The 13,903-nt window shown below is 44.6% G+C and overlaps 1 protein-coding gene across 1 annotated transcript in view; it reads left to right on the top strand.

Annotated features, from left to right (window-relative positions):
- Positions 1–13,903, top strand: part of LOC139255578 (pecanex-like protein 1) — a gene marked incomplete at its 3' end in the record, with an annotated part of 281,907 nt that overhangs the window by 159,047 nt on the left and 108,957 nt on the right. The gene's annotated exons all lie outside the window — the stretch shown is intronic.

The raw sequence follows: 13,903 nt of genomic DNA on the forward strand, positions 1-13,903 counted from the left end.
CTGTTACCCTCACTGTGTTCTCTCTCTCTTCCTGTTACCCTCACTGTGTTCTCTCTCTCTATTCCTGTTACCCTCACTGTGTTCTCTCTCTATTCCTGTTACCCTCACTGTGTTCTCTCTCTATTCCTGTTACCCTCACTTTGTTCTTTCTCTATTCCTGTTACCCTCACTGTTTTCTTTCTCTCTATTCCTGTTACCCTCACTGTGTTCTCTCTCTCTATTCCTGTTTCCCTCACTGTGTTCTCTCTCCCTATTCCTGTCACCCTCACTGTGTTCACTCTCTATTCCTGTTACCCTCACTGTGTTCTCTCTCTCTATTCCTGTTACCCTCACTGTGTTCTCTCCCTCTATTCCTGTTACCTTCACTGTGTTCTCTCTCTCTATTCCCATTACCTTCACTGTGTTCTCTCCCTCTATTCCTGTTACCCTCACTGTGTTCTCTCTCTATTCCTGTTACCCTCACTGTGTTCTCTCTCTATTCCTGTTACCCTCACTTTGTTCTTTCTCTATTCCTGTTACCCTCACTGTTTTCTTTCTCTCTATTCCTGTTACCCTCACAGTGTTCTCTCTCTCTATTCCTGTTTCCCTCACTGTGTTCTCTCTCCCTATTCCTGTCACCCTCACTGTGTTCACTCTCTATTCCTGTTACCCTCACTGTGTTCTCTCTCTCTATTCCTGTTACCCTCACTGTGTTCTCTCCCTCTATTCCTGTTACCTTCACTGTGTTCTCTCTCTCTATTCCCATTACCTTCACTGTGTTCTCTCCCTCTATTCCTGTTATCCTGACTGTGTTCTCTCTCTCTATTCCTGTTACCCTCACTGTGTTCTCTCTCTATACCTGTTACCCTCACTGTGTTCTCTCTCTCTATTCCTGTTACCCTCAATGTGTTCTCTCTCTCTATTCCTGTTACCCTCACTGTGTTCTCTCTCTCTATTCCTGTTACCCTGACTGTGTTCTCTCTGTATTCCTGTTACCCTCACTGTGTTCTTTCTCTCTATTCCTGTTACCCTCACTGTGTTCTCTCTCTCTATTCCTGTTACCCTCACTGTGTTCTCTCTCTATTCCTATTACCCTCACTGTTCTCTCTCTCTATTCCAGTTACCTTCACTGTGTTCTCTCTCTCTATTCCTGTTACCCTCAGTGTGTTCTCTCTCTCTATTCCTGTTACCCTCACTGTCTTCTCTCTCTCTATTCCTATTACCCTACTGTGTTCTCTCTCTATTCCTGTTACCCTCACTCTGTTCTCTCTCTATTCATGTTACCATCACTGTGTTCTCTCTCTCTATTCCTGTTACCCTACTCTGTTCTCTCTCTCTATTCCCGTTACCGTCAGTGTGTTTTCTCCCTCGATTCCTGTTACCCTCACTGTGTTCTCTCTCTATTCCTGTTACCTCACTGTGTTCTCTCTCTATTCCTGTTACCCTCACTGTGTTCTCTCTCTCTATTCCTGTTACCCTCACTGTGTTCTCTCTCTCTATTCCCGTTACCCTCACTGTGTTATCTCTCTCTATTCCCGTTACCCTCACTGTGTTCTCTCTCTCTATTCCCGTTACCTTCATTGGGTTTTCTCCCTCTATTCCTGTTACCCTCACTGTGTTCTCTCTCTATTCCTGTTACCCTCTCTGTGTTCTCTCTCTATTCCTGTTACCCTCACTGTGTTCTCTCTCTCTATTCCTGTTACCCTCACTGTGTTCTCTCCCTCTATTCCTGTTACCCTCACTGTGTTCTCTCTCTCTATTCCCGTTACCCTCACTGTGTTCTCTATTTCTATTCCCGTTACCCTCACTGTGTTCTCTCTCTCTATTCCTGTTAGCCTCACTGTGTTCTCTCTCTCTCTATTCCCGTTACCTTCACTCTGTTCTCTCCCTCTATTCCTGTTACCCTCACTGTGTTCTCTCCCTCTATTCCTGTTACCCTCACTGTGTTCTCTCTCTCTCTATTCCCGTTACCTTCACTGTGTTCTCTCCCTCTATGCCTGTTATCCTCACTGTGTTCTCTCTCTCTATTCCTGTTACCCTCACTCTGTTCTCTCTCTATTCATGTTACCATCACTGTGTTCTCTCTCTCTCTATTCCTATTACCCTCACTGTTCTCTCTCTCTATTCCAGTTACCTTCACTGTGTTCTCTCTCTCTATTCCTGTTACCCTCAGTGTGTTCTCTCTCTCTATTCCTGTTACACTCACTGTCTTCTCTCTCTCTATTCCTATTACCCTACTGTGTTCTCTCTCTATTCCTGTTACCCTCACTCTGTTCTCTCTCTATTCATGTTACCATCACTGTGTTCTCTCTCTCTATTCCTGTTACCCTACTCTGTTCTCTCTCTCTATTCCCGTTACCTTCAGTGTGTTTTCTCCCTCGATTCCTGTTACCCTCACTGTGTTCTCTCTCTATTCCTGTTACCTCACTGTGTTCTCTCTCTATTCCTGTTACCCTCACTGTGTTCTCTCTCTCTATTCCTGTTACCCTCACTGTGTTCTCTCTCTCTATTCCCGTTACCCTCACTGTGTTATCTCTCTGTTCCTGTTACCCTCACTGTGTTCTCTCTCTCTATTCCTGTTACTCTCACTGTGTTCTCTCCCTCTATATTCCTGTTACCCTCACTGTGTTCTCTCTCTATTCTTGTTACCCTCACTGCGTTCTCTCTCTCTATTCCTGTTACCCTCACTTTGTTCTCTCTCTATTGCTGTTACCCTCACTGTTTTCTTTCTCTCTATTCCTGTTACGCTCACAGTATTCTCTCTCTCTATTCCTGTTACCCTCACTATGTTCTCTCTCTATTCCTGTTACCCTCACTGTGTTCTCTCTCTCTATTCCTGTTACCCTCACTGTGTTCTCTCTCTATTCCTGTTACCCTCACTGTGTTCTTTCTCTCTATTCCTGTTACCCTCACTGTGTTCTCTCTCTCTATTCCTGTTACCCTCACTGTGTTCTCTCTATATTCCTATTACCCTCACTGTGTTCTCTCTCTCTATTCCCGTTACCCTCACTGTGTTGTCTCTCTCAATTCCTGTTACTCTCACTGTGTTCTCTCTCTCTATTCCTGTTACCCTCACTGTGTTCTCTCTCTATTCCTGTTACCCTCACTGTGTTCTTTCTCTCTATTCCTGTTACCCTCACTGTGTTCTCTCTCTATTCCTGTTACCCTCACTTTGTTCTTTCTCTATTCCTGTTACCCTCACTGTTTTCTTTCTCTCTATTCCTGTTACCCTCACTGTTTTCTCTCTCCCTATTCCTGTCACCCTCACTGTGTTCACTCTCTATTCCTGTTACCCTCACTGTGTTCTCTCTCTCTATTCCTGTTACCCTCACTGTGTTCTCTCCCTCTATTCCTGTTACCTTCACTGTGTTCTCTCTCTCTATTCCCATTACCTTCACTGTGTTCTCTCCCTCTATTCCTGTTATCCTGACTGTGTTCTCTCTCTCTATTCCTGTTACCCTCACTGTGTTCTCTCTCTATACCTGTTACCCTCACTGTGTTCTCTCTCTCTATTCCTGTTACCCTCAATGTGTTCTCTCTCTCTATTCCTGTTACCCTCACTGTGTTCTCTCCCTCTATTCCTGTTACCTTCACTGTGTTCTCTCTCTCTATTCCCATTACCTTCACTGTGTTCTCTCCCTCTATTCCTGTTATCCTGACTGTGTTCTCTCTCTCTATTCCTGTTACCCTCACTGTGTTCTCTCTCTATACCTGTTACCCTCACTGTGTTCTCTCTCTCTATTCCTGTTACCCTCAATGTGTTCTCTCTCTCTATTCCTGTTACCCTCACTGTGTTCTCTCTCTCTATTCCTGTTACCCTGACTGTGTTCTCTCTGTATTCCTGTTACCCTCACTGTGTTCTTTCTCTCTATTCCTGTTACCCTCACTGTGTTCTCTCTCTCTATTCCTGTTACCCTCACTGTGTTCTCTCTCTATTCCTATTACCCTCACTGTTCTCTCTCTCTATTCCAGTTACCTTCACTGTGTTCTCTCTCTCTATTCCTGTTACCCTCAGTGTGTTCTCTCTCTCTATTCCTGTTACCCTCACTGTCTTCTCTCTCTCTATTCCTATTACCCTACTGTGTTCTCTCTCTATTCCTGTTACCCTCACTCTGTTCTCTCTCTATTCATGTTACCATCACTGTGTTCTCTCTCTCTATTCCTGTTACCCTACTCTGTTCTCTCTCTCTATTCCCGTTACCTTCAGTGTGTTTTCTCCCTCGATTCCTGTTACCCTCACTGTGTTCTCTCTCTATTCCTGTTACCTCACTGTGTTCTCTCTCTATTCCTGTTACCCTCACTGTGTTCTCTCTCTCTATTCCTGTTACCCTCACTGTGTTCTCTCTCTCTATTCCCGTTACCCTCACTGTGTTATCTCTCTCTATTCCCGTTACCCTCACTGTGTTCTCTCTCTCTATTCCCGTTACCTTCATTGGGTTTTCTCCCTCTATTCCTGTTACCCTCACTGTGTTCTCTCTCTATTCCTGTTACCCTCTCTGTGTTCTCTCTCTATTCCTGTTACCCTCACTGTGTTCTCTCTCTCTATTCCTGTTACCCTCACTGTGTTCTCTCCCTCTATTCCTGTTACCCTCACTGTGTTCTCTCTCTCTATTCCCGTTACCCTCACTGTGTTCTCTATTTCTATTCCCGTTACCCTCACTGTGTTCTCTCTCTCTATTCCTGTTAGCCTCACTGTGTTCTCTCTCTCTCTATTCCCGTTACTTCACTGTGTTCTCTCCCTCTATTCCTGTTACCCTCCCTGTGTTCTCTCCCTCTATTCCTGTTACCCTCACTGTGTTCTCTCTCTCTCTATTCCCGTTACCTTCACTGTGTTCTCTCCCTCTATGCCTGTTATCCTCACTGTGTTCTCTCTCTCTATTCCTGTTATCCTCACTGTGTTCTCTCTCTCTATTCCTGTTACCCTCTCTGTGTTCTCTCTCTATTCCTGTTACCCTCACTGTTTTCTCTCTCTCGATTCCTGTTACCCTCACTGTGTTCTCTCTCTCTTCCTGTTACCCTCACTGTGTTCTCTCTCTCTATTCCTGTTACCCTCACTGTGTTCTCTCTCTATTCCTGTTACCCTCACTGTGTTCTCTCTCTATTCCTGTTACCCTCACTTTGTTCTTTCTCTATTCCTGTTACCCTCACTGTTTTCTTTCTCTCTATTCCTGTTACCCTCACTGTGTTCTCTCTCTCTATTCCTGTTTCCCTCACTGTGTTCTCTCTCCCTATTCCTGTCACCCTCACTGTGTTCACTCTCTATTCCTGTTACCCTCACTGTGTTCTCTCTCTCTATTCCTGTTACCCTCACTGTGTTCTCTCCCTCTATTCCTGTTACCTTCACTGTGTTCTCTCTCTCTATTCCCATTACCTTCACTGTGTTCTCTCCCTCTATTCCTGTTACCCTCACTGTGTTCTCTCTCTATTCCTGTTACCCTCACTGTGTTCTCTCTCTATTCCTGTTACCCTCACTTTGTTCTTTCTCTATTCCTGTTACCCTCACTGTTTTCTTTCTCTCTATTCCTGTTACCCTCACAGTGTTCTCTCTCTCTATTCCTGTTTCACTCACTGTGTTCTCTCTCCCTATTCCTGTCACCCTCACTGTGTTCACTCTCTATTCCTGTTACCCTCACTGTGTTCTCTCTCTCTATTCCTGTTACCCTCACTGTGTTCTCTCCCTCTATTCCTGTTACCTTCACTGTGTTCTCTCTCTCTATTCCCATTACCTTCACTGTGTTCTCTCCCTCTATTCCTGTTATCCTGACTGTGTTCTCTCTCTCTATTCCTGTTACCCTCACTGTGTTCTCTCTCTATACCTGTTACCCTCACTGTGTTCTCTCTCTCTATTCCTGTTACCCTCAATGTGTTCTCTCTCTCTATTCCTGTTACCCTCACTGTGTTCTCTCTCTCTATTCCTGTTACCCTGACTGTGTTCTCTCTGTATTCCTGTTACCCTCACTGTGTTCTTTCTCTCTATTCCTGTTACCCTCACTGTGTTCTCTCTCTCTATTCCCGTTACCCTCACTGTGTTCTCTATTTCTATTCCCGTTACCCTCACTGTGTTCTCTCTCTCTATTCCTGTTAGCCTCACTGTGTTCTCTCTCTCTCTATTCCCGTTACTTCACTGTGTTCTCTCCCTCTATTCCTGTTACCCTCCCTGTGTTCTCTCCCTCTATTCCTGTTACCCTCACTGTGTTCTCTCTCTCTCTATTCCCGTTACCTTCACTGTGTTCTCTCCCTCTATGCCTGTTATCCTCACTGTGTTCTCTCTCTCTATTCCTGTTATCCTCACTGTGTTCTCTCTCTCTATTCCTGTTACCCTCTCTGTGTTCTCTCTCTATTCCTGTTACCCTCACTGTTTTCTCTCTCTCGATTCCTGTTACCCTCACTGTGTTCTCTCTCTCTTCCTGTTACCCTCACTGTGTTCTCTCTCTCTATTCCCGTTACCCTCACTGTGTTATCTCTCTCTATTCCCGTTACCCTCACTGTGTTCTCTCTCTCTATTCCCGTTACCTTCATTGGGTTTTCTCCCTCTATTCCTGTTACCCTCACTGTGTTCTCTCTCTATTCCTGTTACCCTCTCTGTGTTCTCTCTCTATTCCTGTTACCCTCACTGTGTTCTCTCTCTCTATTCCTGTTACCCTCACTGTGTTCTCTCCCTCTATTCCTGTTACCCTCACTGTGTTCTCTCTCTCTATTCCCGTTACCCTCACTGTGTTCTCTATTTCTATTCCCGTTACCCTCACTGTGTTCTCTCTCTCTATTCCTGTTAGCCTCACTGTGTTCTCTCTCTCTCTATTCCCGTTACCTTCACTCTGTTCTCTCCCTCTATTCCTGTTACCCTCACTGTGTTCTCTCCCTCTATTCCTGTTACCCTCACTGTGTTCTCTCTCTCTCTATTCCCGTTACATTCACTGTGTTCTCTCCCTCTATGCCTGTTATCCTCACTGTGTTCTCTCTCTCTATTCCTGTTACCCTCACTCTGTTCTCTCTCTATTCATGTTACCATCACTGTGTTCTCTCTCTCTCTATTCCTATTACCCTCACTGTTCTCTCTCTCTATTCCAGTTACCTTCACTGTGTTCTCTCTCTCTATTCCTGTTACCCTCAGTGTGTTCTCTCTCTCTATTCCTGTTACACTCACTGTCTTCTCTCTCTCTATTCCTATTACCCTACTGTGTTCTCTCTCTATTCCTGTTACCCTCACTCTGTTCTCTCTCTATTCATGTTACCATCACTGTGTTCTCTCTCTCTATTCCTGTTACCCTACTCTGTTCTCTCTCTCTATTCCCGTTACCTTCAGTGTGTTTTCTCCCTCGATTCCTGTTACCCTCACTGTGTTCTCTCTCTATTCCTGTTACCTCACTGTGTTCTCTCTCTATTCCTGTTACCCTCACTGTGTTCTCTCTCTCTATTCCTGTTACCCTCACTGTGTTCTCTCTCTCTATTCCCGTTACCCTCACTGTGTTATCTCTCTGTTCCTGTTACCCTCACTGTGTTCTCTCTCTCTATTCCTGTTACTCTCACTGTGTTCTCTCCCTCTATATTCCTGTTACCCTCACTGTGTTCTCTCTCTATTCTTGTTACCCTCACTGCGTTCTCTCTCTCTATTCCTGTTACCCTCACTTTGTTCTCTCTCTATTGCTGTTACCCTCACTGTTTTCTTTCTCTCTATTCCTGTTACGCTCACAGTATTCTCTCTCTCTATTCCTGTTACCCTCACTATGTTCTCTCTCTATTCCTGTTACCCTCACTGTGTTCTCTCTCTCTATTCCTGTTACCCTCACTGTGTTCTCTCTCTATTCCTGTTACCCTCACTGTGTTCTTTCTCTCTATTCCTGTTACCCTCACTGTGTTCTCTCTCTCTATTCCTGTTACCCTCATTGTGTTCTCTCTATATTCCTATTACCCTCACTGTGTTCTCTCTCTCTATTCCCGTTACCCTCACTGTGTTGTCTCTCTCAATTCCTGTTACTCTCACTGTGTTCTCTCTCTCTATTCCTGTTACCCTCACTGTGTTCTCTCTCTATTCCTGTTACCCTCACTGTGTTCTTTCTCTCTATTCCTGTTACCCTCACTGTGTTCTCTCTCTCTATTCCTGTTACCCTCACTGTGTTCTCTCTATATTCCTATTACCCTCACTGTGTTCTCTCTCTCTATTCCCGTTACCCTCACTGTGTTGTCTCTCTCAATTCCTGTTACTCTCACTGTGTTCTCTCTCTCTATTCCTGTTACCCTCACTGTGTTCTCTCTCTATTCCTGTTACCCTCACTGTGTTCTTTCTCTCTATTCCTGTTACCCTCACTGTGTTCTCTCTCTCTATTCCTGTTACCCTAACTGTGTTCTCTCTCTCTATTCCTGTTACCCTCACTGTGTTCTCTCTCTATTCCTGTTCCCCTCACTGTGTTCTTTACTCTATTGCTGTTACCCTCACTGTGTTCTCTCTCTCTATTCCTGTTACCCTCACTATGTTCTCTCACTATTTCTGTTACCCTCACTGTGTTCTCTCTCTCTATTCCTGTTACCCTCACTGTTTTCTATCTCCCTATTCCTGTTACCCTCACTTTGTTCTCCCTCTATTCCTGTTACCCTCACTGTGTTCACTCTCTCTATTCCTGTTACCCTCACTGTGTTCTCTCTCTATTCCTGTTACCCTCACTGTTTTCTCTCTCTCTATTCCTGTTACCCTCACTGAGTTCTCTCTCACTATTTCCATTACCTTCACTGTGTTCTCTCCCTCTATTCCTGTTATCCTCACTGTGTTCTCTCTCTCTATTCCTGTTACCCTCACTCTGTTCTCTCTCTATTCCTGTTACCCTCACTGTGTTCTCTCTCTCTATTCCTGTTACCCTCACTGTGTTCTCTCTCTATTCCTGTTACCCTCACTGTGTTCTCTCTCTCTATTCCTGTTACCCTCACTGTGTTCTCTCTCTATTCCTGTTACCCTCACTGCGTTCTCTCTCTCTATTCCTGTTACCCTCACTTTGTTCTCTCTCTATTGCTGTTACCCTCACTGTTTTCTTTCTCTCTATTCCTGTTACCCTCACAGTATTCTCTCTCTCTATTCCTGTTACCCTCACTATGTTCTCTCTCTATTCCTGTTACCCTCACTGTGTTCTCTCTCTCTATTCCTGTTACCCTCACAGTGTTCTCTCTCTATTCCTGTTACCCTCACTGTGTTCTTTCTCTCTATTCCTGTTACCCTCACTGTGTTCTCTCTCTCTATTCCTGTTACCCTCACTGTGTTCTCTCTATATTCCTATTACCCTCACTGTGTTCTCTCTCTCTATTCCCGTTACTCTCACTGTGTTCTCTCTCTCAATTCCTGTTACTCTCACTGTGTTCTCTCTCTCTATTCCTGTTACCCTCACTGTGTTCTCTCTCTATTTCTGTTACCCTCACTGTGTTCTCTCTCTCTATTCCTGTTACCCTCAATGTGTTCTCTCTCTCTATTCCTGTTACCCTCACTGTGTTCTCTCTCTCTATTCCTGTTACCCTAACTGTGTTCACTCTCTCTATTCCTGTTACCCTAACGCTGTTCTCTCTCTATTCCTGTTACCCTCACTGTGTTCTCTCTCTCTATTCCTGTTACCCTCACTGTGTTCTATCTCTCTATTCCTGTTACCCTCACTGTGTTCTCCCTCTATTCCTGTTACCCTCACTGTGTTCTCTCTCTCTATTCCTGTTACCCTCACTGTGTTCACTCTCTATTCCTGTTACCCTCACTGTGTTCTCTCCCTCTATTCCTGTTACCTTCACTGTGTTTTCTCTCTCTATTCCCATTACCTTCACTGTGTTCTCTCCCTCTATTCCTGTTATCCTGACTGTGTTCTCTCTCTCTATTCCTGTTACCCTCATTGTGTTCTCTCTCTATACCTGTTACCCTCACTGTTTTCTCTCCCTCTATTCCTGTTACCCTCACTGTGTTCTCTCTCTCTATTCCTGTTACCCTCAATGTGTTCTCTCTCTCTATTGCTGTTTCCCTCACTGTGTTCTCTCCCTCTATTCCTGTTATCCTCACTGTCTTCTCTATCTCTATTCCTGTTATCCTCACTGTGATCTCTCTCTCTATTCCTGTTACCCTCACTGTGTTCTCTCTCTATTCCTGTTACTCTCACTGTATTCTCTCTCTCTATTCCTGTTACCCTCACTGTGTTCTCTCTCTATTCCTGTTACCCTCACTGTGTTCTCTCTCTCTATTCCTGTTACCCTCACTGTGTTCTCTCTCTATTCCTGTTACCCTCACTGTGCTCTCTCTCTCTTTTCCTGTTACCCTCACTTTGTTCTCTCTCTATTCCTGTTACCCTCACTGTTTTCTTTCTCTCTATTCCTGTTACCCTCACATTGTTCTCTCTCTCTCTATTCCTGTTACCCTCACTATGTTCTCTCTCTATTCCTGTTACCCTCACTGTTTTCTCTCTCTCTATTCCTGTTACCCTCACTATGTTCTTTCTCTCTATTCCTGTTACCCTCACTGTGTTCTCTCTTTCTGTTCCTGTTACACTCACTGTGTTCTCTCTCTATTTCTATTACCCTTACTGTGTTCTCTCTCTCTATTCCCGTTACCCTCACAGTGTTCTCTCTCTCTCAATTCCTGTTACCCTCACTGTTTTCTCTCTCTCTATTCCTGTTACCCTCACTGTGTTCTCTCTCTATTTCTGTTACCCTCACTGTGTTCTCTCTCTCTATTCCTGTTACCCTCAATGTGTTCTCTCTCTCTATTCCTGTTACCCTCACTGTGTTCTCTCTCTCTATTCCTGTTACCCTCACTGTGTTCTCTCTCTATTTCTGTTACCCTCACTGTGTTCTCTCTCTCTATTCCTGTTACCCTCACTGTGTTCTCTCTCTCTATTCCTGTTACCCTCACTGAGTTCTCTCTCACTATTTCCATTACCTTCACTGTGTTCTCTCCCTCTATTCCTGTTATCCTCACTGTGTTCTCTCTCTCTATTTCTGTTACCCTCACTGTGTTCTCTCTCTATTCCTGTTAACCTCACTGTGTTCTCTCTCTCTATTCCTGTTACCCTCACTGTGTTCTCTCTCTATTCCTGTTACCCTCACTGTGTTCTCTCTCTCTCTATTCCTGTTACCCTCACTGTGTTCTCTCTCTATTCCTGTTACCCTCACTGCGTTCTCTCTCTCTATTCCTGTTACCCTCACTTTGTTCTCTCTCTATTGCTGTTACCCTCACTGTTTTCTTTCTCTCTATTCCTGTTACGCTCACAGTATTCTCTCTCTCTATTCCTGTTACCCTCACTATGTTCTCTCTCTATTCCTGTTACCCTCACTGTGTTCTCTCTCTCTATTCCTGATACCCTCACTGTGTTCTCTCTCTATTCCTGTTACCCTCACTGTGTTCTTTCTCTCTATTCCTGTTACCCTCACTGTGTTCTCTCTCTCTATTCCTGTTACCCTCACTGTGTTCTCTCTATATTCCTATTACCCTCACTGTGTTCTCTCTCTCTATTCCCGTTACCCTCACTGTGTTGTCTCTCTCAATTCCTGTTACTCTCACTGTGTTCTCTCTCTCTATTCCTGTTACCCTCACTGTGTTCTCTCTCTATTTCTGTTACCCTCACTGTGTTCTCTCTCTCTATTCCTGTTACCCTCAATGTGTTCTCTCTCTCTATTCCTGTTACCCTCACTGTGTTCTCTCTCTCTATTCCTGTTACCCTAACTGTGTTCACTCTCTCTATTCCTGTTACCCTCACTGTGTTCTATCTCTCTATTCCTGGTACCCTCACTGTGTTCTCCCTCTATTCCTGTTACCCTCACTGTGTTCAATCTCTCTATTCCTGTCACCCTCACTGTGTTCACTCTCTATTCCTGTTACCCTCACTGTGTTCTCTCTCTCTATTCCTGTTACCCTCACTGTGTTCTCTCCCTCTATTCCTGTTACCTTCACTGTGTTCTCTCTCTCTATTCCCATTACCTTCACTGTGTTCTCTCCCTCTATTCCTGTTATCCTGACTGTGTTCTCTCTCTCTATTCCTGTTACCCTCACTGTGTTCTCTCTCTATACCTGTTACCCTCACTGTGTTCTCTCTCTCTATTCCTGTTACCCTCAATGTGTTCTCTCTCTCTATTCCTGTTACCCTCACTGTGTTCTCTCTCTCTATTCCTGTTACCCTGACTGTGTTCTCTCTGTATTCCTGTTACCCTCACTGTGTTCTTTCTCTCTATTCCTGTTACCCTCACTGTGTTCTCTCTCTCTATTCCTGTTACCCTCACTGTGTTCTCTCCCTCTATTCCTGTTACCCTCACTGTGTTCTCTCTCTCTATTCCCGTTACCCTCACTGTGTTCTCTATTTCTATTCCCGTTACCCTCACTGTGTTCTCTCTCTCTATTCCTGTTAGCCTCACTGTGTTCTCTCTCTCTCTATTCCCGTTACTTCACTGTGTTCTCTCCCTCTATTCCTGTTACCCTCACTGTGTTCTCTCCCTCTATTCCTGTTACCCTCACTGTGTTCTCTCTCTCTCTATTCCCGTTACCTTCACTGTGTTCTCTCCCTCTATGCCTGTTATCCTCACTGTGTTCTCTCTCTCTATTCCTGTTATCCTCACTGTGTTCTCTCTCTCTATTCCTGTTACCCTCTCTGTGTTCTCTCTCTATTCCTGTTACCCTCACTGTTTTCTCTCTCTCGATTCCTGTTACCCTCACTGTGTTCTCTCTCTCTTCCTGTTACCCTCACTGTGTTCTCTCTCTCTATTCCTGTTACCCTCACTGTGTTCTCTCTCTATTCCTGTTACCCTCACTGTGTTCTCTCTCTATTCCTGTTACCCTCACTTTGTTCTTTCTCTATTCCTGTTACCCTCACTGTTTTCTTTCTCTCTATTCCTGTTACCCTCACAGTGTTCTCTCTCTCTATTCCTGTTTCCCTCACTGTGTTCTCTCTCCCTATTCCTGTCACCCTCACTGTGTTCACTCTCTATTCCTGTTACCCTCACTGTGTTCTCTCTCTCTATTCCTGTTACCCTCACTGTGTTCTCTCCCTCTATTCCTGTTACCTTCACTGTGTTCTCTCTCTCTATTCCCATTACCTTCACTGTGTTCTCTCCCTCTATTCCTGTTATCCTGACTGTGTTCTCTCTCTCTATTCCTGTTACCCTCACTGTGTTCTCTCTCTATACCTGTTACCCTCACTGTGTTCTCTCTCTCTATTCCTGTTACCCTCAATGTGTTCTCTCTCTCTATTCCTGTTACCCTCACTGTGTTCTCTCTCTCTATTCCTGTTACCCTGACTGTGTTCTCTCTGTATTCCTGTTACCCTCACTGTGTTCTTTCTCTCTATTCCTGTTACCCTCACTGTGTTCTCTCTCTCTATTCCTGTTACCCTCACTGTGTTCTCTCTCTATTCCTATTACCCTCACTGTTCTCTCTCTCTATTCCAGTTACCTTCACTGTGTTCTCTCTCTCTATTCCTGTTACCCTCAGTGTGTTCTCTCTCTCTATTCCTGTTACCCTCACTGTCTTCTCTCTCTCTATTCCTATTACCCTACTGTGTTCTCTCTCTATTCCTGTTACCCTCACTCTGTTCTCTCTCTATTCATGTTACCATCACTGTGTTCTCTCTCTCTATTCCTGTTACCCTACTCTGTTCTCTCTCTCTATTCCCGTTACCGTCAGTGTGTTTTCTCCCTCGATTCCTGTTACCCTCACTGTGTTCTCTCTCTATTCCTGTTACCTCACTGTGTTCTCTCTCTATTCCTGTTACCCTCACTGTGTTCTCTCTCTCTATTCCTGTTACCCTCACTGTGTTCTCTCTCTCTATTCCCGTTACCCTCACTGTGTTATCTCTCTCTATTCCCGTTACCCTCACTGTGTTCTCTCTCTCTATTCCCGTTACCTTCATTGGGTTTTCTCCCTCTATTCCTGTTACCCTCACTGTGTTCTCTCTCTATTCCTGTTACCCTCTCTGTGTTC

This window comes from Pristiophorus japonicus, unplaced genomic scaffold (genome assembly GCF_044704955.1).
Source record: "Pristiophorus japonicus isolate sPriJap1 unplaced genomic scaffold, sPriJap1.hap1 HAP1_SCAFFOLD_611, whole genome shotgun sequence".
Taxonomy (NCBI): domain Eukaryota; kingdom Metazoa; phylum Chordata; class Chondrichthyes; family Pristiophoridae; genus Pristiophorus; species Pristiophorus japonicus.